This window comes from Sinocyclocheilus anshuiensis, unplaced genomic scaffold, assembly GCF_001515605.1.
Source record: "Sinocyclocheilus anshuiensis isolate Anshui unplaced genomic scaffold, SAMN03320099.WGS_v1.1 scaffold1154, whole genome shotgun sequence".
In the NCBI taxonomy this organism is placed as follows: Eukaryota; Metazoa; Chordata; class Actinopteri; order Cypriniformes; family Cyprinidae; genus Sinocyclocheilus; species Sinocyclocheilus anshuiensis.
Genome location: NW_015542345.1, coordinates 3,400,562 through 3,405,678, shown reverse-complemented (window position 1 = coordinate 3,405,678; position 5,117 = coordinate 3,400,562). Strand labels below are relative to the sequence as shown.

General features: G+C 33.4%; 1 protein-coding gene across 3 annotated transcripts in view; it reads right to left on the bottom strand.

Annotated features, from left to right (window-relative positions):
* Positions 1-5,117, bottom strand: part of LOC107691352 (forkhead box protein J3) — a 136,001-nt gene that overhangs the window by 17,493 nt on the left and 113,391 nt on the right. The gene's annotated exons all lie outside the window — the stretch shown is intronic.

Here is a 5,117-nt window from a genome sequence, read left to right as displayed (position 1 = left end):
TGCATGATGCGCCATTTACGGGTATTTCCCGGTATTTCCCTAAACCGACACACATCAATTTATTTTGATTTGTTTTTTTTTTTCAGTTTACGAAAATGTTTTTTGAAATATCGAAATATCGGAAATGTGTTTAAAAATCATATCACCGTTATTGAAAAAAAATTATATCGCGATACATATTGATATTGAATTATTGTCCAGCCCTAATATATATTATTATTTATTTTGTATAATTTAATATATTATTTTATATAAATATATTATAACATATTTATATACTGGTTTTGTGGTCCAGGGTCACATTTAATGACACTAAAAAGGACAAAATTTTCCTTATACACTGAACACAACTCCCTGTACACATTTTAATTTAATTATATTTGTATATATAAAATTAATTACAACAACAACAACAACAATAAAAATATAAAAAAATATATTTTTTATTAAGAAAAATTAACCATTAATTATTTTATATACAATATTGATATATTTTTATTTAACAGTTTTTTTATTGATATAAGACAGTTGTTTCAAACGACTGTGAACTGAACTATGTAATTATTTAAAAAAATATTTTATAAAATTTTTAAATGCAATAAAATAAAAAATATTAAACATGCAACACATTATATGTATTTATTAAGTAACTCATTAACTGGTTACATGTAAGTTTTAAACACGTTTTTCTTCATTATATCAAAATAGCTGCATAATAAACATTCCATTAATAAAATGTTTAAATACACAATTGTATATAAACACATATGTATGAAAATTGGAAAAAATAAATATATTTTTTTGAATACATTAATATACAGGACCTATATGTGTGTGTGTGTATATATATATGTATACATATGTATATATATATATTGTGTGTGTGTGTGTGTGTCTGTGTGTGTGTGTTTGTGTATAATATATATATATATATATATATATATATATGAGAGATATGAATATTTTATGTAAAATATTTAATGGTTAATATTTTGATTAAATTAATTTTTATATATTTTTTAAAAATATTATTATTATTGTCTGTATATTTACATGTATGCATGTATGTGATGATAAGCTGAAACCACAGGTGGAGTGCTGAGGAAAAGGAGCCAATCAAACAGAAACTTCCTGGTTTCAGAAGTCTTGAGGGGAATTCTTAGCCCTTTTCATAACGGTAATGTTTACGGTTGCGTCACATACGTGACGTGTGGCATTCGTACGCCACACTGTCTGTACAAGAGTAAGGTCAGTGCTAACATGCCGCACCCCACACTGTGGCTCATATGGAGAGAAAGCGTGGCTGGTGGCCAGCAAGATGATCTGCTGTCTTAGACGGCTGAGAGGGGAGAGCTCTCCTTCAGTAAAGGTCACGATGCTGGCAGCGTTGGAACCGTCAACTCGCACAGCGCAAATTGGTTTGGGACAGCTCACAAAGGTCCCAAATGCTACAGAGACCCTGACCTTTCTGTGTGCACTGTTGAATGCGCAGTTTTCCGAAGCGGAAGAACCTCCACTTAAAAAAAATGATAATCCCAATTATCATTTGAAAAGCTGAACTGCAAATATGTGCTAGTTGCAAAATGAGAATAAATAAGGCATTGGAGGGATGGTATGGGAATGAATATAATGAGCTCCTGGGAGAATAGTCCTACACTGAGTTTGCCGTGGTAGGAAAGGATGAATGGAATCGCAACAATGCTGGCCGCACTCACATCACACGCCGCATTTCTTGGCAGCAGCAGTGTAGTACTAAAACCACGCAACAAGTCCCAAGATTCACCTGCCTCAGTAAGGACATACAGAGGCTTTCATGCTACACTTAACCGGTCGCCTACCCAAAAATTAAAATACAGTCATTATTGATCATGTCGTTCCAAACCTGTGTGAAATTATTTAGCAAAATGTCTCAATGGTCTAAAATTACATTAAACCCTATTGGCTTTCATTGTATGGATATTTTCTAAAACCATTTCAATAGAGAAAGGCCCAATAGATTTTTGGTTGCCGCAAGAGATGCAAACACAAACGCTTCAGTCCCGTTCCCCCTTGACTCAGCGTGACAGCAGATAGAAAGACACATTACAGATCACGGTCTCTTACAGAGAATTATCATTCAAGCAGAATAAATGTTTCCCAATCCTATTATTCCCTGTTCATCAAAAGAGTGGAGCATAACAGTTGCCGGGGCTGCACTGGATTGAGGGTAGATGGGGGGTTAATGTCATGGAATGATTTGCATATTATAACTCTTCCCTCGTTCAGCTATGTTTAGTCCTGGAAACAGTACATTACCAGAACAACTAACCCTGTGTGCAACTAAGCTTAGGCATGTCGAAAATTCAATCACGCAGAAACCAGTTACAATTATAATCAAAACCTGGTGTGAAGAACAAGTATAAATGTTATATGTAATTAAGTCATAAAAGAGGCTTTTAGCCGTGAGCCTTTCACCACAGTCTATTTTTACTCCCTGTATCCATAAAGTATGATTTAAAGACCTTGTCACACTGTGGTTTGTTCAAGATCCAAAATGTAGACGCCTACATACTAACACTGTGTGCATGTCCGCACGCACGCACACACACATACACAGTGGGAAAGTAACACGCAGAGAGAAGGTAAGGGGTGAACAAATCCATTGCAAATACTCCTGTGTGTTTGCTGCGGTGGAAAAGGAGCGCTATATTTAGCCGTGAATTAAAGTCAAAAGCGAGTGGAGTCTTTCATACGGGTGACTAATCTTCAGCATGAGACAAGGATTATGAAATCAAAGAGAAATCCACCCAGGTGTCTCTAACAATAACTTGCATTCAAAACAAAATTTCTACTTTGACGCAATTTAAAGACAATGTTAGAAAAAAAGGAAAGAAAGTTCAGCTTAGGCTTCAATCCATCTTTTGTTACAATCTTTCAATACAAAATAATAAATATTATAAATATATAAATTATATCAAATCATATCTAAAAATGTATATCATTAAATTACAAATCTCTCCCTCTCACACACAAAAATTATTATTTTGATTATTTAGCAGTAATATGTACTATGCTTTTAAAAAAGTTAGAAAGGTAAGAAATATAATATAATAACAAATATATAAAATATATTCAAATATACATAAATATAATATTAACATAATAAAATTATATATACACATTATACACATCAAATATCTGTTGATTTATTTAGCAACATTTCTCATTCATTTCTACTATGCAATTTAAGAAAAAGATTATGAAAGTTCATGTTAAGCATCAAGTATCATTATATTTCAATATAATGAAAATATAATAAAATATATTTAAATAATATTTGAATATAACATTTCAATATCCTGGCTTTCTTGCAACAAGACTGCAGTACAGTCAGATTAACAAATCTTTCTTTTTTTTAATTCACTTTGCAGATTCTCTCTTTAAAACATCATAGTATAAGTCTGCAGATTCCATCTGGGCCTACTCACGAAGCTCAGCCAACTGAACTGAGAGAGGGAAAAGCATAGCAATAGCATAGTGATCATTTAGTCAGAGGGAGAGGGAGAAAGAGAGAATGCTCAGTCTCAGCCAGGCTTTCCTTCTCCATGTTATGCAGCACAGGCACGTTCCCATTGGCCTGCACCAGCAGGCGGGAAAGTATGAGAAAGAGGGAATTCCTGTGGCTTGGCATGAAGTGCTTAAGAGGCGTGGCATGTTCTCTGTTTACAGGGCCCACACTGAGAAAAAGCATCTCCAAGGAGCCACTGAACTCTGCTGTCTTGTTTTTACTCTCCTGTGTGTTTGGTTTCTAGTCTATCAGCGTTTCGAGTAGGAGGCCAAAGAAAGCATATGCTCACGGGATAACCCCGAAATCCCACTATGGGTGGATCTTGAAATTCTTCCCATATGAACCAGTCATACCTTAAGCTTGCAATGTTTTGTTGTGTGAAATGCTTTAAAAGTCGTTTGGAGGTGTGCAAAAACAACAATACTAATATTGCAATAAAACAATCAATAAAAAGATTTATGGTTTATTGTGTTAACATATAGGATGTGTTCTAAAACCAAAAAAAACAAATGTCAATATTTGCATGCTATTTATCCTTATACAGGGCTCTACACTTACTTTTCTTTTTAGGAGCACTCGTGCTCCTAACTTAAAAAATTCGGGAGCACGTTCAAAATTTTAGGAGCACCTTCTAATCAATAATCCAAAATTTTATCAAAAAGTAGCCTTCCCATTATGAGGTGATATTTGACTAACTTTATTAAAAGTATGTAATCTTTTGTCAAATTCTTAAAAATTATATTTTATAAGCTTTTTAAAAATTGTAATTAAAACTACAGAATAAGAACAAGTAGAATAAGAAATATGTTACCAATCAAATGAAATCAGTATTAACAAAATTAATGTGTAGATGGGACACAAGAACACAAAAGTGGCTTGGTGTACTTTCAGACATTTAATGAGGCTCAGAGGTGGCATGAGTGCAATTAAATCCATAAATTCATGATGAGATTAATGTTTTAGATATAAAATTTTGAATATAGAAATATTAAATGATTTAAATAACTGAAAAGATACTTTAAAAGTGAAACTAAAACTGCCAGCAGGTGGCGGCAAGTCACTGATTTTATCACAGAATCATTCATTCAATTGATTCATTCGAACGGCTCATTCAGTCTTTATGAATGGGTAATCATGAACCACTGACTCACTAGATTAGTTTAAAAACCATGTTCATTCATAAATGAAACACCGCTGTGTTTGAATGGAGATGCGCTGTGTCTGTGTTTTAAACTAATTTCGACGACGAAATAGAGCAAAATCAGACAATAGTGTTATAGTCAGACAATGCAAGTCACTTAATATTACCTTCTTGTTTATTGAATTGTATTGTATTAAATCAGTTTCACATTTACAAACTCCCTTAAAAATCATTAAAAGCTGTCACTCATCTTAGTTCATCGCGATCTCGCATTATAATCAACGAAGCTCTCTAGTAGACTGCACAATTAATCTCTTATTTACACCCTGTCTACACTTTGCTTATGAAAGGATTCGTGAGATATTTCTGTGATACATTACTCAACGCTGCAAAAACACGTAGAAACCTTTGAAGCTCCCCTGAGCGCAA